This window comes from Pan paniscus, chromosome 11 (assembly GCF_029289425.2).
Source record: "Pan paniscus chromosome 11, NHGRI_mPanPan1-v2.0_pri, whole genome shotgun sequence".
Classification (NCBI taxonomy): Eukaryota; Metazoa; Chordata; class Mammalia; order Primates; family Hominidae; genus Pan; species Pan paniscus.
Genome location: NC_073260.2, coordinates 43672876 through 43696588, shown reverse-complemented (window position 1 = coordinate 43696588; position 23713 = coordinate 43672876). Strand labels below are relative to the sequence as shown.

The 23713-nt window shown below is 45.9% G+C and overlaps 1 long non-coding RNA gene across 2 annotated transcripts in view; it reads right to left on the bottom strand.

Moving 5' to 3' along the window:
• Positions 1-534: 534 nt before the first annotated feature.
• Positions 535-23713, bottom strand: part of LOC134728572 (uncharacterized) — a 115509-nt gene continuing 92330 nt past the window's right edge. The window contains exons 3-5 of one of the 2 annotated variants that reach the window (XR_010109116.1): positions 13626-13772; positions 3534-3648; positions 535-3331 (exon numbers count right to left, since the gene is read on the bottom strand). This is a non-coding gene — a long non-coding RNA (uncharacterized LOC134728572). The remainder of the gene's footprint in view (positions 3332-3533; positions 3649-13625; positions 13773-23713) is intronic. The other variant, XR_010109117.1, reaches the window with a different exon arrangement.

The window sequence follows — 23713 nt, the reverse complement described above, 5'->3', positions numbered from 1 at the left end:
ACTTTCCGAAGGCTTGCTCTTGTTAAGCCACAGGCCTGCAACAGCAGGATTACGATAGCTGTTATGCCCAATTTTCAGGTCCAGAAACTGAGGTTCAGAGAAGTTAGGAAATTTATCCAAGATCACACAGCTTCTAAGTGGTTGAATTGGGATTTGAATTCAGGTCTAGCTGTTGCTAAAGGCCATGACTTTCCCTTTCTCCCTCACATCCTCTCTTGGCCTTTTAATGCAGGAATTCTTTCATACTGACCTTTTGCTTCTCTAGAACTTACACAATGTCTTGGGTCAGGTTTTTGATATGTGTGTTTTATTAATCCTTTTTTCTGCTACCAAATTTCTTACAAACAAATATCCAGATTTTATTAGCCAACTATTTTAAAAAGTAAAACAAAAACAACAACAAAAATCTTTGCCTCTTTTTCTTAAAAGTATGCAAATTCAAGACATCAAATTCATCATTCTTTATCAAGTTAAAAATTACACTGTGTTTTATTTGGCAAAGCAAAGGGAATTTCTGAAAGACAAGAGACAATATAAATTTACTCCTTGTCTTTATTAGGAAGTATTTATCTAGAAGTTTTTGTTAACAGAACCGTTTGGAAAAACTTTACACATTTTCTGAAAGCAAAACTTCTGGGCCTCTCTTCGATGTAGCTCTCAGGCCAAATTAATCCTTACACATGTAAAAACATTATTTACATATTTGGGAAGGAAAACACACAGATTATGCAAGGTCTCAAAGTAGCTAAAAGTCAGAATTTAAAGTTAGTATTTACCGCTTCTATTCTTAAACTCATGCCAGAGCCAAGCTACATCCCATATAGTTTCAGGGGAAAATGCAATCAGAAACCTAGCTATGGCGATTTTTACAGCGTTGAAGTTTTTGCCAAATTTGGGTTCTGAAAGGAATTTCCCTACAGGGCCTTTTGGCAGAGACCTTGCATTTTTTTCAGCTTTCCCCAGGAGTCCTTAGCTGGGATCCTCTATTGTATAATCTGTTTCCTTCAACCATTCCTGCTCTCCTCTTTACTCTGAATCATGGGCACATGACGTAGTATTGGAGGAGAAAGCAGCTCTGAGAGGATATTACGACATGTCTCTCCTTTGACTACATGTTCCTTCCTCCACAGCCAATTGACAGGAGAGAAAGGGACGATCTCTCTTCATTTACTGGAGAATTAGCATTTTCTGTCAATGCACCTTGCTCTTTTACCCAAGGAATTTCTGTTCACCAGAGAAAAACCCGAGACAAGGGGTCAATAGTTGGCTTGATGAAACCGCTGGCTCTGTATGAATGATCTTTTTCTCCCATGAGCCCAATCATAAAGGTCAATATGTCCACAGATGTCTGAAACAAGTTAAGTTAAGCTGTAAGGAAATAGAGAGACAGAGCCGGGTGCAGTGGCACATGCCTGTAGTCCCTGAATTGGCAGTTTTGCATAAGGGAAATATCTGACCCTCTCTTCATATTGATTTCTAGCTCAGGCGTGCATCCATATAGTAACAGGTAATGAAACCGTAGCGCCTGGTTTCTCTCTTAACAAACCAGGCTAGGCCTGAGTTCTAGCTCCAGCGCTGGCACAAGCTGGCTATGAGAACTTGGCCAGGTTACTACATTTTTCTGGATCTGTATTTCTTCATCCATAAAATGGAAGGTTTGGTACATAAACCCTTAGGTTCTCTCCTGCTCTAGAATTCACTGTAACAACAGCCCCCACCCCATGAGCCAACCATGAACCTTAGTAGATCTTTAATTTATTTGCTTATTAGAGTCAGGGTCTCGCTCTGTCATCCAGTCGACTTCCCAGGCTCAAGCAGTCCTCCCGCCTCAGCCTCCCTAGTAGCTGGAACCACAGGTGAACGCCACCACGCCAGGCTAATTTTTAAATTTTTTGTAGAGATGAGGTCCCACCGTGTTGCCCAGACTACTGGGTTTTTTTGTTTTTGTTTTCGTTTTGAGACAGAGTCTCGCTATGTCACCCAAGCTGGAGTGCAGTGGTGTGATCTCAGCTCACTGCAACCTCTGCCTCCTGGGTTCAAGCAGTTCTCCTGCCTCAGCCTCCTGTGTAGCTGGGACTACAGGTGCGTGCCACCACGCCTGGCTAATTTTTTATATTTTTAGTAGAGACGAGGTTTCACCATGTTAGCCAGGATGGTCTCAATCTCCTGACCTGGTGATCTGCCCCCCTCGGCCTCCTAAAGTGCTGGGATTACAGGCGTGAGCCACCATGCCCAGCCCAGGCTACTGTTTTTATAGAATATAATTTGCTGTGTGATGATTAAATGTTGACAGGTGTTTAGTTATGTTTTTTCTCTAGAAAAGCATCATGATGCAGCGTTTTTCAAAAAATCTCAAATTTAACTTGAATTATTTTAGTAATCTTACCTACTCTTATAAACAAAAGTGCTCTTTTCTTTTTTTCTTTCCTTTTTCTTTTTCTTTTTTTTTTTCTTTTTGAGTCAGGATCTTCCTCTGTCGCCCTGGCTGGAGTACAGTGGCACAATCACAGGTCACTGCAGCCTCAACCTCCTGGGCTCATGCAATCCTCCTGCCTTAGCCTCCCAAGTAGCTGGGGCTACAGGCACATGACACCGCACTCAGCTAATTTTTTACCCTTGGAGAGATGGGGCCTCCCTGTGTTGCCCAGGCTGGTCTCGAACTCCTGGGCTCAAGTGATCCTCTCGCCTTAGCCTCCCAAAGTGCTGGAGTTACAAGCATGAGCCACCACACCCAGACCCAAAGTACTAATTTTAAGGGTACTTTAAAAGTATTTAAGCCCGGGCGTGGTGGCTCATGCTTGTAATCCCAGCACTTTGGAAGGCCGAGGCGGGCAGATCACAAGGTCAGGAGATTGAAACCATCATGGCTAACACAGTGAAACCCCATCTCTACTAAAAATACAAAAATTAGCCAGGTGTGGTGGTGGGTGCCTGTAGTCCCAGCTATTTAGGAGGCTAAGGCAGGAGAATCGCTTGAACCCGGGAGGCAGAGGTTGCAGTGAGCCGAGATCGCGCCACTGCACTCCAGCCTGGGCGACAGAGCAAGACTCTGACTCAAAAAAAAAAAAAGTATTTAAGTACTTTAAATGCTTTTTAAAACAAAAAGTATTCCCAGCATATCACCCGTCCTCTCCACCAGACTCAGCTCTGAATGACTTTTGCACCCACCCCACAGAAGTGAAAATGCGTCACTGCTGAAATCTATTCAAAGAAATGTGCCTTGTGAACACGCCCAAAGATGGCAGGCAGAGGCATCCTCAAAGCTGACCTCCAGGTCGGAATAGAGGTCGGTCGTCTTCCAAACCGCACCTTGGAGCCAATAGCATTCTTTCTAAAATAATAATAATAATAATAATAAGTCCAATTACTTAATATCCACAACTGGTGTGTGATAACATTCCTGCCTACCCAAGCACCCATGGATAGAGAGTTAAACAAAACATATACCCAAGAGAAAATGTGGAAAATGCTTTAAATTTTAGACTTCTATTTTTTCTTATATGGGAAATTTTAAGGAAACGTGTGAGACAAACCTCAGTTTGACATCTCAGGGTAGAGTTTCTCACAGTGTGATTGCAAAACCCAGCAGAATTGTAGGGGAAGAAAGATTTCTTTCCTCATTCATTGCTAGGTTCATGGTTGAGGCACCTATAACAAAAGACAGCTTAACAAGTGAGAAGCATACACATTGACTTCATGTAAGTTTTACCTGACATGAGAGTTTGTGGAAATGAAGACCCAAAGAAAGTGGGAAACCTGCATATTTTTAAGCTTAGGTTTGATGAAGAGTGGTCAGGCGTGCGGAAGTGTGATTGGACAGGGGAGAGCTAGCGGTGCTAGCCTGGGGGGACTTGCAAGGCGTTTGTTCAGGTTCTTCTCTATGTCCCTGCATCTTCTGAGATAAGGATACTCCTCTCCTCTGGGTACAGGGGGAACCTCTCAAATGAGGGTCTTATGACTGGCTTCAGGAGAGAAGAGCAGGAGAAAGTCAGAGAGTGACCTTCTAGGTTGTAGGACCTGTGTCAGGGCAGGAGGGCTTTCCCGCTTCTGCTATTTTCTCAAATGCCAAGGTGCCAGATTTGGGGGTAACATGCCTTGAACCTCATGAGAATCATTTGGGGAGCTTGTTAAAAATGAAGATGCAGGTCGGGTGCGGTGGCTCACGCCTGTAATCGCAGCACTTTGCGAGACTGAGGAGGGTGGATCACGAGGTCAGGAGTTCAAGACTATCCTGGCCAACATGGTGAAACCCCATCTCTACTAAAAATACAAAAATTAGCCAGGCGTGGTGGCACACACTTGTAATCCCAGCTACTGGGGAGGCTGAGGCAGGAGAATCGCTTGAACCAGGAGGCAGAGTTTGCAGTGAGCTGAGATTGCGCCACTGCACTGCAGCCTGGGTGACACAGCAAGACTCCGTCTCAAAAAAAAAAAAAAAAAAATGAAGATGCCTGGGTCCACCCTGGACCTATGGAATCAGAATCTCCAGGTTTCATGTTCATCTGACTCTAATGAATAAATAAGTAAATAAATAAAAGATCTGCCGAGGTTCATGGTCTGCTAATAGGGCAAGGAGCTATCGTTACAGAGAATTCTAGAGCAAGAAAACCCTTACGGTTTATATGCCAAACCTGCGTTTTACTGATGAAGAAATGCAGATCCAGAATCGCCAGGGAATTTTAGATAAACTTCCTAGCTAATTCTCAGGCATAGTAAACCCTCAGAAACTTGTCCTACAGTTTGTTTGAGTCCTAAGGAGGACGGCTCTTCTTTAATCTCCTGGGTTGCTTATTGTCTTAAACATCAAGAATGCTCCCTGACAGCAGAGAAGCAGGCCCGGCAGCACTGAGAACTGAGTGAACACAAGCCAGAGAGTGCCTCGCAGCCCAAGAGCTCTGAGTTGGTTTTTAACTAAGACATTTGTAGTCAGAAAGAGGCCAACCATGCCATTCTTAATTTAAGATAAAGGTAAGGCCGAGGGATGTGTCTGCATATTTATGACAAGCTCAATACATGCTAAGCAAAAGACACGTGGCACTATCCAACTCCGTGGGTTTTTTTTCCTCCTCTAACGACAGACTTAGACTCAGCCTGAAAGCTGACCTTCGAGTCCCTATTTCATTATTCTAAGCCAGCATTATTGGTTATGGGAAATAATCCTGTTGGCAGAAGGAAATACTTAAGGAGCAGTTTACTTTAGTCTTTGCTAGGCATGTGATGTAGTGTGGGAACGAAAACAAGGGATGTTTCAGCTTTGCCTGATGTCCACCTGTGAGATGACTGACTCATGGTTTTAGAAATAAAGACGTCTCCTGCATCAAGACCCTAAGTTAAATTCCTAGGTCTCTGTGGCCAGTGACAAAGGGGGAAATTAAGACAGTGAACTGGATTATTTTATTTTATTTTTGAGACAGGGTCTTACTCTTCTGCCCAGCTGGAGTGCAGTGGTGCGATCAGAGCTCACTGCAGCCTTGACCTCTCAGATCCAAGCGATCTTTCTACCTCAGCCTCTTGAGTAGCTGGGACTACAGGTGAACGCCACCACACCTGACTAGTATTCTTATTTTTTATTTTTTATTGTGGAGACGGGGTCTTCCTAAGTCACCTAGGGTGGTCTCGAACTTCTGGGCTCAAGCAATCTGCCCACCTTGGCCTCCCAAAACACTGGGATTACAGGCATGAGCCATCATGCCCGGCCTGGATACTTCTAGACAAAGAGAAATACCAGTGTTATTTCCTCTATAGGGCCCGTGGCTTTGGTGTACAGACTCACCCTATTTTGTCATTATGGATGTAAGATTCATTTCAGAGTATCTCCCTGAATTTGACTAATTGGCCAATTGATTTTTCCTTGGTTACCATCCTTGGTTACACACATCACAGTTATCTCCAAAGCTGCTTTTCACAGCAGTTGAGTGTGCATACTGGAATCTCACTGACTGGATTCAGATCCCAGCTCTGCTACTTATCATCTGGGTGACCTGGCTTGGGTCACCAATCATCCTGGCCTGCCAGGGACTGAGGGATTTTTCTGGATGTGAAACTTTTGGTGCTAAAGCCAAGAAAGACCCAGGTGAACTGAGGCCAGCTGGTCATCCTGGCCTTTGAGCAAGTTACTTTACTGCTCCAAGCTTGAGCTTCCTCACCCGTAGTGCGGGTTGCCAGTCATAGTGAGCTACCTTGTGGGGTTGTTGGAGGACTCAGGAGGTGTGGCCCTAAAGCAGTTGGAACTGGGCCTGGCACATGGCACCTGTGTGTTTGTTGTCATTTTTTCATCAGCAGCACTCCATTCTACCCCCTGACATTACACACGGCATTGGAGGGCTGGTGCCATGTGGTGGCAGAACGCAACCAAAACCAGACCAGACCACAGACACCACTTGTGGATGTTGTGAAGCGTTCATTGGAACCTTCCTTCACTGTGTGGTTGATGGTTGAGATGCTTGCAAAACAAGTATTTGGTATGTCTTGTGTGGTAACAGTTGTGACATCTGGGTTCCGAATAAAGAGTGTACCTCCCGGAAGGTAGGGTGGCCATAGACTCACCTGTGAGCCATGGAAAGGGGGGAGGCCATGCTCATTTTGATGAAGCAGGTAAGATGGTGACCACGCCTGGGCATGGGCAGAGATGGGATAGGAGTAGTCCTGTGTGCAGGGAAGGGTTTGGGGAAGGGGACATCAGACAAGTCAAACAATGACTTGGACTCACTAGCTGATCAGGGACCTTAAATGTCACTTGCACCTGGGAGTCCCATCACAGGAGGAAAAAGGCCAAGTCTGTTCTCTAAGTTCCTCAAAACTTCATAGGAGAGAAGAAAAATGATGGGAAGAGCCATCAATAACAAAAGGCAGGTAATGGAAATATGAAGCTATAGGGGCCAGAGTTTATAACAAATCTCTTTCATTTGTCATATGCCATCAATCAACACATTTATTGAACACCTACTATGTGCCAGGTGCTGTGTGCCATCTGCACTGGAGCTGTGTCCCGGAACACAACAGACAGTGCCTTCTACCATAGTTGGGCCAGACTTCCATTTCTTCATTCAGCATATGGATATAGAGCACCTACTATGTGCCATGAAGTCTTCCAGGCACCTGCTTTGTGGCATTTGTAAATGAATAAGCATGTACAGGAAAATATCAGGGTTGGCTGCGTGCGGTGGCCCATGCCTTTAATCCCAGCACCTTGGGAGACTAAAGTAGGTGGATCACCTGAGGTCAGGAGTTCGAGACCAGCCTGGCCAACATGGCGAAACCCCATCTCTACTAAAAATACAAAAATTAGCCGGGTGTGATGGCATGTGCCTGTAATCCCAATTACTTGGGAGGCTGAGGCAGGAGAATTGCTTTAATGCAGGAGGCAGAGGTTGCAGTGAGCCGAGATCGCACCACTGCACTCAGCCTGGGTGACAAAGCAAGACTACATTTCACACAAAAAAATTAATAAAAATAAAAATAAATAAAATATCAGGGTCCTGAGAGAATAAGAAGGCTCCAGCTCTCTGGACACCTGCTCTGGGTCTGGCCTTCCTCCACTTGCTCAATACATCTTCTCCCATTGAAGCCTCACCACAGTCTACCTCCTATTAAACTAAGCTAGCTCACATTGCATGAACTAACATATTATGAATAATATTATCCTCATTTTATAAATGAGGGAGTTGAGGCACTGAGATGAGAGCCCCACCCCGCTCTTCAGCTCTATCCTAGCCCATCTCTTCTGAGGCCTCGGGCAATGCCGGGGGGTACTTTAGGTGGTCGCACCTGCGGAAGTCCTGCCGCTTTCTAGTGGGCAGAGGCCAGAGATGCTGCTAAACATCCTACAATGCAAAGGACAGCCCCATAACAGAGAATTCTCCAGCCCCAAATGGACTGAGTGCCAGGTGGAGACACCCTGCTCTCAAATGCCTGGGGAGAGGGCTTGTGGGAGGCCTCTTTGCTCTTCCAGGTTTGGGCTGTGTCCATGGCCATGCAGCTGTCTGGGAACAGCAGGGGCAAAGGCCCCAGCAGGATGAGCATTGGCCTGTGCATGGAGAGCATGCAGGGGAAGGTGACAGAGGGGAAGGGTCGGGGAGAGTGGGGAGATGTGGCTGAGGTCAAGGAGCTGGCATTGACCCTTGAGTGTCATCGGGAGCCACTGGAAGGTCAAAAGGTGTGAGATTATAGATGGCTTTTTATTATTATTTTGCTTATTTCTATTTTATGACTGCTGTGGGCTGAATTATGTCCCCTGCAAAGCTCATGTGTTGAAATCCTAACCCCCAGTACCTCAGAATATGACTAGATTTGGAGATAGGGTGTTTACAAGATAATTAAGTGGAAGCGACGTAATTAGGGTGGACCCTCCTAATCCACTATGACTAGCGTCCTTATAAAAAGAAATGAGGACACACACATGTTTGCACACAGAGAAGACTCTATGAAGACACAGGGAGGAAAGGACGGCCATCTATAAGCCATGGAGAGAGGCCTCAAGAGCAAACAGCCCCTCCCACACTGTCATCTCAGATTCCTGTCCTCTAGAATTGTAAGAAAATACATCTCTGCTGTCTCAGCCATTCAGTCTGTGGGACTTTGTTATGGCAGCCCTGGCAAACTCATACAATGGCTGTTCTCCAGGATAGAAATATGTGTACACAGCCGTATAGTTACAGAACCCACCCGCCCCCTCAACACCGCCCCCCCCCCAAAAAAAAACAGTAAAAATGCTTTAAAAGGATGAGGCAAAGGAGGCACCGTCAACACCCTGGAGACTCCATGCAGAAATGAAAGCTCTGTCTAAAAAGTAGCTGTAAGGATGTGAGGAGAAATCATTTTCCAGAAACATGGATCCCCCAAGAGGAATACAAGTAGGACATTTCAGTGTCTCCGGCCTGACAAGTCCAGACACGCACACGTCTCACCGTGAAGGCGGACAGTGCTCAGCACACCCAGCCTTCAGAGGATTTAGTCCGGAGAGAAGCACGCAGGGCTGCGGTGGATGCATTCGTAGCGTAGCCACTACCTGCCTCCTTCTGATGAGTTTTGAAACTGCTTTGGAAAAGGCAGTAGGGTTTACAAAGGGCATTCAAGGTTACAAGAGGGGTGGCATCATAGACGAGAAGAAAGAGAAAGGACGAGGAGGAAGGAAGGGAGGGAGGGAGGGAGGGAAATAAACAACTCAAACGTTTAGCAGACAGTTTCAAATGGCCACTATGGGTGGATGTCAAAATGAGAAGGGGAGTTGTGAAGAAAATATATAATAAAACATGCACAATGGGCTAAGGAGGAGGGGCCAAGGAAGCCTGTGTTAGCCCAGGTTACTTTGCACTTGGATGTATTTAGAGTGCTGTTGGTTTGCACACAGCAGACATACTGTGCCATTGTTCTAAATATCCCCTTATGAATGGAATATGACACAGACCACAGCCATCCCCCCAAACTGTGCCCCATTAATTGTGGAATTGTGGAATTGCCTTGCTTGGATCTCAGAAGGAAAGCTCAGTTGTATCTTTTCTTTGTCATGCAATCTGACCTGCATAGACAGGACTGGAGTGAGGCTGTTAGAATTTTCTTTAATTTAGAATTTTCCACCATCATCACTTTATCTGACAGCTTGTTAGAAACCTAGAAAACATTCCCTCATCCAGGCGCGGTGGCTCAGACCAGTAATCCCAGCACTTTGGGAGGCTGAGGCGGGCGATGACGTGAGGCCAGGAGTTCGAGACCAGCCTGGCCAACATGGTGAAAGCCTGTCTCTACTAAAAATATAGAAATTAGCCAGGTGTGGTGGTGTGTGCCTATAGTCCCAGCTACTCAGGAGGCTGAGGCAGGAGAATCGCTTGAACCTGGGAGGCAGAGGTTGCAGTAAGCTGAGATTGCCTGTCTCAAAAAAAGAAAAAAGAAAAAAAAAGGAACCATTCCCTTTCAGCAAATGCCTCAGTAGCAGCTGCCAGTGACTGTTTCCACTGACCCTCCCTGCCAGGGCTCCCCTCTCAATCTGATAACTGCTGCCTATTCCAAATTCCCTGTGGTGAAAACTCCCTCTCCCCAAATGTCTCAGAGGCTGTGGTCGGTGTTGAGTCTGGCTGGGCCTAGAAGGTTGAAGTAGAATTAAAACCATCTGAGTAAGTGATCGTGGATTGACCATGTGGTCCTAGCCGAGAAGCAGTCAATTTCTGCAAGAGGGTGGGTGACGGATGCCTCCTCAGAGAAACCTGGGAGGGCTGAGGACAGGGTGAGAAGGAAAGAGTGCCCTAGTGTTCAGAACAAAAGGAAAGGTGGTGAGGGCAGGATGTGCCGTCCCTTAGAAAATGGAGCGAGAGGAGCTATGGAAATTGTGGTAGGCTGACTTTGAAGATGGTCCACAATTCCCACCTTCTGGTAGATGCACCCTGATGTCATCCTTGACCTGGTATGGGCTGGACCTAGTGACTTGCTTCTGTGATTAAATTACAAATGACTGTGACTTCCACCTTGCTAGCACACACTCTTTCTCTCTTGTGGGCTTTGATGAAGCAAGCTGCCACACTGGAGAGGTCCACATGGCAGGGGACTGAGAGTGTTTTCTGGCCAACAGCTGGCAGGGAACTGGGTCCTGCCACCACTGGAGGCCAACTACGGAGCAAGCCTGGAAGTGGATCCTGCCCCAGCTTAGTCTCTATGACAGCCATGCGGGACGGGACACTGGGATCCCACACCATGATCGCAGCCTATGAGTGACCCTGAGGGAGGGGGTCCTCCAAGCATACCCAGATTCCTGACCCCCAGGAACTATGAGTCCAAAACATGGCATTCTTTTAAGCTACTAAATTTTGAAGTAATTTACTATGCAGTGATAGATAACAGTACAGACCCCCGCTGAGACTTGCATCCTCTCACCCCAGGCCCTGAGTCAGAGGCCAGCTACTGCCGTGGCAGTGTGAGCCCTCATTTGCAACACAAGAGGGTGGACCCCAGTCCCTTCCAGGTCTAGAACTCTACATACCCGCTGGCATTACCACGTAATGAGCTGTTCTCCTGCACAAAAGCCTTACCCTTTCTTGCCACTGTAGGCCCAGGCTCGGAGCTTCCAGGTATGCCCTAATGCCCAAAGGTGGGCACTGAAACCCTTTGTAAAATGAGATAAGCCGTTCTTAAATCGCCTGACATTTGTAGACTAGGAGTACCTCTGAAACTATGAAAGCAGAAGCATTTCTTGAATTCTTTTTTTTTTTTTTTTTTTTTTTTTTTGAGAAGGAGTTTTGCTCTTTTTGACTAGGCTAGAGTGCAATGGTGTGAACTTGGCTCACTGCCACCTCTGCTTCCCGGGTTCAAGTGATTCTCGTACCTCAGCCTCCTGAGTAGCTGGGATTACCGGCACCTGCCACCATGCCCAGCTAATTTTGTATTTTTTTTTTTTTTTTTTTTCAGTAGAGACAGAGTTTCACCATGTTGGCCAGGCTGGTCTAGAGCTCCTTACCTCAAGTGATCCGCCTGCCTCGGCCTCCCAAAGTGCTGGGATTACAGGTGTGAGCCACTGTGCCTGGCCTCTTGAATTCTTCTTCAGGTAGCCTCCCTGCCTTGCTCTATTTTTTCTCTAACATTTCCACCATCTAATGAGCTTTGTTATTTACTGATTTATTATGTTCATTGCACATTGTCTGTCTCAACCCACCCACATATACTCAAAAGAAATTCTGCCAAGCAATAATCCTTGTCTGTCTGATTCACTGATGTATTCCAAGCACCTAAAATAGTTTTTGGAGCACAGCATGTGCTCAATAAATAATTGCTTAATAAACAATTGTTTTGGGGAGGCAAGGTAGGGTGTGGTAAGGACGGGAAGGTATTAGGATACAAGTCACAATAAACTTTGAACTGCGCTGCATTACAATTTTTTTATTAGGCTGGGCGTGGTGGCTCACACCTATAATCCCAGCACTTTGGGAAGCTGAGGCGGGCAAATCACCTGAGGTCAGGAGTTCAAGACCAGCCCGGCCAACATGGTGAAACACCATCTCTACTAAAAATAGAAAAATTAGCTGGGCACAGTGGTGTGCACCTGTAATCCCAGCTACTCGAGAGGCTGAGGCAGGAGAATCGCTGAACCTGGGAGGTTGTGGTTGCAGTCAGCAGTGATCGTGCCACTGCACTCCAGCCTCTGGGTGACAGAGTGAGACTCCATCTCAAAAAAAAAAAATTATTAAATGTCCACACTGGATCTTAAGCACCAGTATTATGCCCTAACACAGAGCTTTCCAAGAGTTGACCCAGTACAAGTTATTGCTCCCTCAGCCCTTGGAAAGTCTGGAGCCCCTGACCAATTAATCTCAGAGAAGCCTGCTATAGATGGAATGTTTGTGTCCCCCCAAAATTCATGTGTTGAAATCCTAACCCCCAATGTGATGGTATTAGGAAGAGAGGCCTTTGGGAGGTGATTAGATCATGAGGGCAGAGCCCTCACAAATGGGATTAGTACCCCTATACAATCCCCACAGACCTCCCTTGCCCCTTCCATCGTGTGAGGTTTCAATGAGACTGAGGTCTATAAACCAGGAAGTGGGCCCTCACCAGACGCGGCATCGTGGCATCCTGATCTTGGACCTCCCAGACTCCAGAACTTTGGAAAATAAATTTGTTGTTTATAAGCCACCCAGTCTATGGCATTCCATTAGTCCATCGGACTAAGACAGCCTCTATTAGAATCCCAAATCCCTGGCTGGGTGCGGTGGCTCACGCCTGTAATCCCAGCACTTTGGGAGGTAGAGGCGGGTGGATGACCTGGGGTCAGGAGTTCGAGACCAGCCTGGCCAACATGGTGAAACTCCGTCTCTACTAAAAATACAAAAAAGAAAAAAATTAGCTGGACATGTTGGCGGGTACCTGTAATCCCAGCTACTCTGGAGGCTGAGGCAGGAGAATCGCTTGAACCTGGCAGGCGGAGGTTGCAGAGCTGAGATCGAGCTGCTGCACTCCAGCCTGGGTGACAAGAGCAAAACTCTGTCTCAAAAAAAAAAAGAATCCCAAATCCCCTCCCATTTTCCTAGGCTGCCTACACACATTATACCTTCCTGTGTGACCCAGGAAGGCTGGGAAGCATTGGCAATGCTAATCAACCTTAATTATGAAGTTCAAAACAGACCATTTGTGAATATTAGTCTGTTGATAATTATATACTGAATTGGACACTTATTCTTTTTCCTGCCTAGACTTTACTACTCTTCTGTTAGTAATAGAATGTATATTTTTCTAGAAGAGCCTTTACTTCTGTGCTCCTGAATCTCTAACAACATTTGGGCCAGGGCTAGGCACCTGACTCCAGCCTGGCCAATCATAGCTTGGACTCTTCATGGCCTCAGTGATTGGTTCATGGTGGACACTTGACTCCAGCCTGGTCAATCCTGTAGGACTCTTCTTGGCCTCAGTGAGTGGTTCATTGGTCCACTCCGGTAGACACCTGACTCCAGCCTGGCCAATCATAGCATGGACTCTTCATGGCCTCAGTGACTGGTTTTTGGTGGACACCTGACTCCAGCTTGGCCTATCATAGCATGGACTCTTCATGGCCTCAGTGAATGGTTCATGGTGGACACCTGACCCAGGCCTGGCCAGTCAGAGGATGGATTCTCCATAATCTTGCTTGTTGGTTCAGGGGTGGGCACCTGAGCTAGGACTGGACACATGGATTCCCCAGGTCACAGCAGTTGGTCCAGATTCCTGTAGGTGATCCAAGTCCAGCTGGTAAGACTCCATTTAGGGATGTTCCTTTGAATTGTTGTGAGAAAAGCTTTCTTCTTTTATTGCAGTTTCTGCAAGGAAAGAGAATAAACCTGAACATCCAGCATCTGTCTCTGGATCATGAGGCTGCCTGATAAAAGAGCCTGCATGAAGGAAAGCTGAATGAAGAGGTGGAAAGATTGAGGCAAAGTTCTGATGACATCATCTGAGTGCCTGGATCCAGCTGTGCCTGAAGGTAAGATTTTCAGTTACATAAGACAATAGTTTCCATTTTCTTGCTTATGCCAGTTGGAATGGGAAGAGTTCTAATCCAATAATACACAGAGGATATAGCTTACAAACCAGCTCATCTCGTTTTCCTTGTCCTCAATGCAAGGCAACAAAAAGATGTCGGTGCACGTGTCACTGATGATTAAGTTAACATTGCATTATCTCTGACGGCATTCTGAATGGCACAGGGCTACAGAAGAGGAACATTTTACACAGCCACGCTCCTGATCATTGTCCCATTGGCAGAAGGACTCACCAAGCTGCCAGTTTGTCTGGTGTTATAACTGTCAGACCCTTGGTACCACTGAGCTACTTTGTAAACCTTAAGAGCCACAGCGGAGAGGACAGTCTGCTCACCTGTCCCCATATGCACAGTGTCTTAAAGATAGCCACAGGGTCCTCACCATTCCTTATGCTTCTCAATCACTGATCTGCAGGTGAGTTGTGCGATAGTTTCTTTAGCACAAACATTAAGTCTGAGCAGCAAATAGCCCTTTTTACTCCAGATAAACATGAAACATTGGATCTTCCTGACTGAAACACCAAATCGTATATTTCTTACCCTGCACTCAGCCATTCCAGTGACAGCTACAGAGCAGGCCTGGATCTGAACAGACTGAGGTATGCGACACAGGACAGCAAAGTGGGAAGTCTGCAGTAGTGGCGCTCAGGCCTGGGCAACTGGCGTGGTGTGTGGTCCAGGGAGCTCTCCAATTACACAGCCCTCCTCTCCCCCAGATTCTGACAAGTCCCCAGGGGGCAAATGCTTTGTAAAGCTTCCCGGGGATTCCCTGGCGACCCCCACTCTAGGCTGAGAATCAAAGCTCTGAATTGCCCTTCCTGTTGATAAGCCTCATACCCTAGCGCTCCAGGCACTGGTCAGATGAGGCACGGAACTTAATCTACAAATACCTTATCTTCAAAAGGAAAATATTTTCATGATTGCCTCAGTAGTAACATGGTCATTACAGAAGATTGTAAGATACCAAAAGCTACACTATAAAGAAGAAAAAAATTTACCCATACCTTGCTAGTCTCAGCGTCATCACCACCTGGGCACTTGTTAGGAGTGCCCCCCCTGCAGACCTCGGAATCCGAATCTGTGTTTTTCCCAGACCCCCAGAGGGTTGTGTGCCTGTTCAAGTTTGAGAAGCCCCGAGCTAGTAATTCCACAACTGCATTTGAGTGTCTTTCTTGGTAGCATCTTATACTTCCATTAAAGTTGGGATTAATATTGAATAATCAATGTTGCAATTGGAATCATTAAAAATGTGATATTAACTTTATTTTAGTATTATTCAAATACTCAGTTTGGTGTGCTGCTTCTCTCCCTGAATTGTATACAGTGTTCGCCATCACATCGTTTGCTTCTGAGACTTTCTTAAAACCCAGTTTCTCCCTTCATTCTCAGCTGGAGAATAAACCAGCAGGCGGCACACAACGGGTTAATGTCTACCAATTGCGTTAATACCCATCTAAAGGCCCGGCGGCCTCCCCAGCAAAACCGAGATTTTGCAATGTTTGCCATGCGTTTGCTTCATGTTGAGAGATGGGCTGAATGGAGGTTTCTTTGTGTTTGCGCGTATTTCTGTGTGTGAGTGTGTGTGTGTTCCCCGCAGTCTCCGTGGGTGGCCTCCTGCGGGTGAATGCGCAGTGTTCCCACTGTTGCTTATCCTGCAGGCTTTCCAAACCTCCCTCCTGCCGACAGACAGCCAGGGGAAACACATCTCTCCAAATAGAAACCCAAAGAAGCTGCAGAAGAGATTTCTTAGTCTGTTCCTATTCAGGGAAGGTGAGGGAGCCCTCATTCTTAAAGGTCTCTTTTAAAAGCCCTGTTTCTTTCTGCACACATAGTTTTGGAAGGTGCCCAAAAGACTGTCTAGAGTGTCCCAGCCTTCTCCGACAGTGCCGGGAAACAAAAGGTGGCTGCTGCCGTTTGCAAGTACGGATGAAGGCCTGAGTGGTCCCGGGCATTCAGGGCCAGGAAGGCAGGAGGGGAGGGGCTGGGAGGAGGGGGCGCTTTGCAGGGCCCGTGGACCTGGGCTGGACACTAGGCCACAGGAGGGGCAGGAGACAGTGGAATTATTGTCTGCCATTCACCAGAGTCTATCATCTCACTTGGTTTCCCCCTACAAGAAGAACTCTCTCTGTCTACACACACACACACACACACACACACACACACACACACACACACACACACACCATGCCCCCCGCCACCACCACCACGCACACAGACGCAGGTTCCTGGAACTGTTTACCCCAGTTCTCTGCCTCAGACATCTTCACCCCATGTCCTGCCCTGATCTGGTGTTCTGGGCATGGCTCCTTTTATTGCTTTTTAAAAGGAGTCTGTGGTTTTATGAGGGCTGTTTGGCCGGCAGAGGTTGGGCTAGGCCGGGTTTTCGATGCCTGTGGCCCAGTCAGCCCAGGGAAGAGGCCGCTGAAGCTGAGCAGCTGCTCCTGAAAACAGCCCGGGACAGCTCTTCCCAGCCTCCGCCCGCTGCACTGAGCACTCCACTCTCTCTGCCCTCCGGCTGCTAGCTCCGATGGCAGCCCCCGGCCTCTCAGTAATCCTCAGCAACTAAAGCTTTCGCTGGAGTCCTCGGCAGGTGGGTGGCTGTAAAATGTTTTTGTTTGCTGCTTTGTCATCCTCTTCCCATCCCCGACCCGCAGTACCCATGGTCCAGGAAATAAACACCCAGTACAAAAACTCCCTGTTCGTATCTGGTAAATTTTCAACTAAAAAGTTCAGCGTTCAGGTGAGTGGACTCGAGATCCAGCCGGTTTGAAGAGTGACGAATAAAGGACAGGGTGTTGGGCGTGGGACTGGCACCCGCTGAAACCCGCATCCTGTGGGTGCCCGGTGTGGGTCCCCGCTGGCGTCACAACGTGCAGCCCACCTGCTCTGCCAGCTTCCGCGACCTTGATCTCAGCCAATCCTGTTTTGGGCCCCATCACAGTCTTTCTGTCTGTGGAGCTGGGCAAGCAGGAGGTTTCTCAGGGCCCAAGATGGTTTTTCAGCTGTGAATATTGGCCAACTCCCGAAGTTGCTAGAAAAATGTAGGCAGCTTGGCCACCTAAGTAAAAGCCATCGATGGCATTTTTCCCAGCCTCAGCTGAATTCAAACCACTAAACTCTTGTGGTTTATTTTTTTTACAGCTTTCTTAGCTAACAGGACTGGATGCCTTTAAAAAACTTTTCAAAATAATATTTTGGAACCTAGCATTATTTGGTTTTCCCTCTGTAAAGGCTAATCTATCATAATTTCCCCATAGCTTGCTTTGCGGAAGGGGGTGGGTGAGGGACAAAGGAAAGGTAACATGCTAACCAAGACAAGCGTAGTGTGAAGGAAGGGCAGGCCCTGTTCAGCCTCTGCCCAGCAGAGTCACAAGCTTTGTGGGCCTCAGTGTCCTCCTCTGGAGAACAGGAAGAATAATACGACAGCCCAACTACCTTACAAGACAGTTCTGTGATTAGGCTGATGTTCGGCAGAACATTTAGTCACCGTAAAATGCTACACAATGTGAATTATTGTGCTTTAACAAATAATTTGAAAGCAGTATAAAGTGCTTCTAGACTTGCAGATATCAAGAAACCTGGGTATCTGGGTTATTCATTCTCGGTTGGCAAAAGGTGGTCCCTGCATGATCAGCCCTACGGGCCCCACATATTCTTTTAAGGGCTCAGGCTTTTGGAAGGCTTCTCAGTGCAGCAAGCATGAATAGTAAGGGCTACGCTGCACTCTTTACTTACTTGTTTTTGCCTTAAACCATCACAGTTACCACAAGGGTTAAGGATGCAGGTAGCATTGCAGACAGACTGACAGAGCTTTGTGTTCTGGCTTGGCCAATTAGCTTAGCTTCTCTGATCCCAGTTTCCTCATCTGTAAAACAGGTATAACAACAGCAACAACAATAATAGTAATCAGCTGATACAATTCTTGTGAGATTAAAAGACAACATTCACAAATTGCTTACCAGTATGATATCTTGCACATTGATTAAAGGAATGTAAGATAATGATGTTGATAATTATTTTAAGGAATTTGAGGGAGAAAATTCCCACCTACGAGTTCCCGTGCACCTAGTGGTGGGACTTTCTCTTGGTCATGCATTCATTTGACAAGCATTTACTGAATACCTTCTATGAGCTCTTAGGAGATCAGAATATGCCATCCTCAAATACGAAGGATTGTTCAGCTGAAGACGATTAAGAAGCAGATGCAGGAACCCTTTAGACTTCCCTCTATTTGCCTAAAAGCAGGACATAGATTTACAGAGACAAAGAGTATTCCTGCCCAGGAGAACAAAGGTTAACCACTGAAGACTGCTTTAGACTCTCATCAGCCTGGAGGTGATACAGAGGACTCTACTTCACCAGCTGTCTAGCCAGCCTTTGTCCGCCATGGATTTGCCTTCCCACAAGTTGCCTGCAGAGTCTTACAGTCCTTTTCCTTTGTCCCTTCTCTAAAAATGTGCTGTTCTTTGTTGAAGATCTTATATAAGCTGGGAGTCAAGGCCACTTCTTGGAGAATGATTCTGGATACTTCTCTGGGTATCTCCCATGTATTTATAAAATACACATGTTAATCAACTTCTGTTTGTTTTTCTCTTGTTTATCTGTCCTTTGTAACAGGGGTTCATTACAACTAAGAACCTACCGGGAGTTACTCTTCCCCTACAAGGTCCAGAATGCCTTTTGGTTTCCTTTAATGAAGCAGCAGCCTAACCAAGTCCTACCCACTGCTCTAGTACTGAGAACTCCAGCTGCAGTGCACAAAAGGAAAGTGAACACAGGGAAAGCTGGGACTTTGTTGAGGGTCACAGAGGAGTGGTTCTGCGGGATGCCAGGGGTGTGGGAGCAGAGCCTTGGCATTTGGAGCAGGTAGCCTGCATGGTGAAAAGTGATGGGAATAGTGCTGCATTCAGATACAGGACGGACTGCAATAGCAAAGAGACTCAATGTGTTGGCTGAGAACCAAATTTATTTATCTTACTCAAGGATGGAGCAGGTGACCCAGCACTACAGCGGTGGCTTGATGGTGGCAAGGAGCCAGGCTCTCCACCTTGTTACTCCACCTTCTCCTAGGGGATTCCTTTGGTCCAGGCGGCTCCCTGACATGAACAATGCCTTCACAGTCCAGCAGGCAGGAAGGAGAAAAGAGTGAGGGAAGGCGCAACCACTCTTTTGAAGGACATGGCCTGGAACTTACCCAGCTTCCTACCTTAAATGAGTGACATGACCACAGCTAGCAAAGGAGGCTGGGAAATGTAGTCTTAATGCTACATTGTCCTGTGACCAGCAAAAATGCGGGGATTTCATTATTAAAGGCAGAAAGAGAGAATGTTTGGGGGACAACAAGGCAATCAAAGGGATAGATTAGGAGGGATGGCCATATCGTCATCCACACAGCAGAGGAAGACAGTGTTGGGCACATAAGGGAGAGTGGAAAATGTGAAGGCAGAAATCACAGCTGATGGCGGTGGGGACGAAGCCACTGACCACTGAGGACCCTGTGATCTGGATGGTAAAGAGGGTAGTGTGATAAGAGGCCAGCAAAGACAGGGACCTGGGGTTCACTGGGACGTTTTGCAGGGCGCTGCAGCATGGTGGGCACACTGACTATGTGGGATTGGAGAAGAAAGCACGGTTTGGGGACTGGCACATCAGCACCTCAGTGTCTTTTCTGGGAAAATCTGGTTCTGTCTGGGATTTTTCTCTGCTATGTGAATTCCTTGCTCATTCATTATGGGGTCACTTCATTGATTTTCCACTCTTGTTTATATTTTTTTATATGACCTCTTCTCACTAATCTCTACTGCCAATTGTCTCAATGTAACAGTATTACCAAGAGGTACCATTGGACTACGGACTTTCTGAGGTGTTTTAGTTGTGACCTTGACTTGGTTAAAAAGGATGGGTGCAATCACCTTCCAAAATCTCCAAATTTATCATCCTAAAACCTCCAATTGGGTGGTTGAAAACTGCAATATAAAGTCAGACAGATTTAAACTGGCATGAAACAATGTAGGGAAGGCATATCAGTACACTTAAAACACACTTTTATAGTTTTCATCTCCATCCTCAATTTGATAGCCCCAAGCTAAAAATGATTCTTATAAACATCTGCTTCTTGTGTTTATTATGGTTTTGGATTTTTGTGCCAAGAATATGCATGACAGGGCTGCCATTCTTTTCAGCCAAATGTATCTGAACATGTGTTTCTGCATTCTCATCTGTTTCTCTGTAGAGAAAACATGCATTGAACCAATAGCATGTCTGGAGCAGTATCTTATGATTTCAACAGCTTCCCTCTGTGATCCACCAAACAGATATTCATGGTGGGCACTCTGTGCTCTCAGCCTGAATCTAACTCTGCCAAGCCATGGTTCTTCAGCTCAGATATGGATGGTGTCAACAGGGTGTCTTCCAGGGTTGTTAGAGCCTGCACAACCTGGAGGAAGTGCAGCATGTCAAGTGTGCCTATGCAAACTCAGCTTTAATCTGCTAAGAAGTGATAGAGCTTATTGTATTACAGGAGAATGTGGCCTGCCATATTGATCCTCAAGCACTGAATTATCAAGAAATGTTCAGTAGCAATGAATATGAAGTAAGTTACCTGGGTTCTGGCTCAGTCTTATCACTCAGAAAACTTTGGTAGGTCATTACACCTCCATGTGTGTTGCTGAGAATAAAGGGCCTGGATTTGATGCACATGTAAACACACAATTACAGTATTCTGCGTGAATTCTAGATTGGAGGTTATAGGGCTACAGACAAATTAGAGCACCTAAGTTGGGATTCGACGCAGCAGAGCAAAGCCTCTCACATTCTGGCATGTCAGGATGCCCTACACTCACTCTATAGTGAAACTGTCAGCCAAAGGATGTATGTCCCAGCAACGCTGACAGTGTAAACATAAAAACTATAGAGACTGAGATGACAGAAGACAGAGGAGTAGAAGTAGAAAGAATTGAAGGTATGTGGCCTGATGACCCTATCTTACAAAGCAGGGAGACAAGAGATTTCATCTTTAGTTGATGGAAAAAGAAATAATGGAGTAAATAAAACTACATTGACCAACAGGAACAATAGAGGGACTAAAATGGTGATGAACCTTTATTGGCAGGAAGAATTAAGGAGAAGTAGTAGAGAGGCTCAAGGGAGCTGAAGTCAATAGACAGTGCCTAAAAATAGAAACATATTGTTTAGAGATGTGGAAATAACCACTTAAAAGGGTTTGCCTCTGGAGCAGGGCTGAGGAGGCATTAGGATTTGTTCACTGCTTTTCTTTATAAGCTCTTTGTACTGATGGAGTTTTTAAGTCTTGTTGCATTGGTTAGAATTAAGTTTAGTAGCAAGTGACAGAATGCTGCAAATAACAGCTTAAATAAGAAAGATGTTTATTGTCTTCTCATGTAAATTTAGTTCAGGGGTAAGCAGTTCAGGACTGTTGTGGTGGCCCTGCTGTACAGAGCCCTCAGGGCCCTAGACTTCCTCCAGTTCAGGGCTCCACAATGCCATCCCTAGGCTGCCATCTTCATCCTCATGGTCCAAGATGGCCACATCTGTGTTCCAGGCAGCAGAATGGAGGAAGACGGGAAAAAGAAGGCAAACTGGGCACAGGCCCTGGCATGCTGCCCCTTAGACAAGGGTCCGGGAAGCTGTCTCATGATACTCCCTCTTACATTTAATTGGCCAGAACTTAGTCACATGGCTACACCTAGCTGCAAATGAGCTGGGCAATGTAGTCTTTATACTAAATTTCTATGTCCATGTTTTAAAACTCAATTACTATAAAGGGGAGGATATATATTGTTGGAGAGTTAGCCACCCCTGTTACACTCACCTTTATATAAATAACAAAAATCATGAGCATTAACAGTAAGGTTGTGTTTTCATAAAAAAATGCTGGAAAAGAAAATATCAAAAACTAGAATGGATTGATAGAAGGAGAGAAGAATGGGTAGATGAATGGATACACGAGAAAGCAGGTATGCTGGAATGATCGCTGGGAAATCTAGGTAGGCAGTATGTTCACTGTAAAATGTTCAACTTCTCTGTGTACTTGAAAACATTAATAATGTTGGGAGAAAATAGGTTTAGGGAGAAAAAGAGCAATTATTTTTTAAACTATTTTTGAAATTCACAGCATGTCTGTCCTGAGGAGTTGGTTTTGCCTATCACTCTTCTTTCCTCAGCCTTCCTTCAGAACTCCTCTGGTTCTTCATATCCTGACTTACTTCTCCTACACCCAGTGCCCCGACTCCCTCCATTTCTCTGCCCCTTTATGTTCTGGCTTCTGTCTAGGTCTATGTCTAAGTCTTAATACGTGGCTTCTGGTGCCTCTGGCTGGAGCTACCCCCTAGGCTATACCTGATCCGAATATGAATCAGAAAGAGTCCTGGCCCTAGTGGCCCAGCTCACTGGAATGACCACCTGGGCAGGCTCCCCTCCCCCTTCCCTAGCCGGAATAATTAAACACAGTATTTTGTTCAATAACTTTGAAAAAAATTTCCTTCCTTCCTCCCTCCCTTTCCTCCTTTGTTTTGTGACACTTAACATATAGCAGCTATATCATAGCTTATAGAATGATGAAGGAAGACAGTGGTAGTTCTAAGATACATGCACTTTATAAAACCATCAGCATAACTAAATCTCAATGCAGGTCATGGTGAGGTTATGGCCAACCATTCATTGAGTCAATGAGTATTCAATGCTTACTATGAGCCAGACACCATAATGTCTGTGGGCATTGATTCATTCTAGACACCAACCATTTGGGAAGCAACTTAGTTTCCCAATGAAAGCTGTAACAAGGCCTGCTGATACACAATCTTTGGGGTGGCACTGTGGCTGACCTTGCCTGATTAGAGGTCCTTTCAGGAATTTGGTAACTAAGCACCTTGGATAGGGGCCAGGGGGCCTGTGCTAGAATGCATCTTCCTCTGCAGGGTTTGTGCTGACAGCCACATGCCATTACTGGACTCAGACCACCTGCCCCTAGTCATTGCACAGTCGCCTCATGATTCAACCTCGCAGATGTGTTTCATGCTTGGCAAAATCTGAAGCGAGCAAACCGTGCAGACTCTGTCTCTCTCTGTGCCTTTCCAGTTAGATGCAGCCCAGTTCCTTGCCTAAATAGTTCATCCATTTATTCCATGTCAACAATCACCACTTACTTTCTTGATACTCTCATTTATGTGACTTTGGATAAACTTGTCATTGCCCAGATGAGTCTTCCCTTATGTTGAGACATCCCATGCTATCCTTTCCTTTTTATTTTGCCTTTGAAAATATTTAGTATGTGGCCTTTGTGCAGTGTTTTCTGCCTAGTATTTCCAAACTGCCATTTCTGTAGAATTCAGCAAGAAGCAGAGATGAGAGAAAATAAGGAGGGAAAGGGCAAAACAAAGCCAACTGTTTGGGTGAAAAACAAAAAGGCCTGCAGTCTCCTTAGCTAGCATTTCCTATCAGGAACAACACATGTTGAATTATTCACATTGTCTTGACTTTCTAGGTAATAGCAAGTAAAGCTTGTCAATGATGGGAAGGTTGCTGAACACATCTGCCCCGGCCATCTGGCCTAAGTGACACCACTGGCCTCTTTATGCTCCTGAAAATATGTTATTTATTTATTTATTTATTTATTTATTTATGTTGAGATGGAGTTTTGCTCTTATTGCCCAGGCTGGAGTGCAATGGCATGATATTGGCTCGCCGCAACCTCTGCCTCCC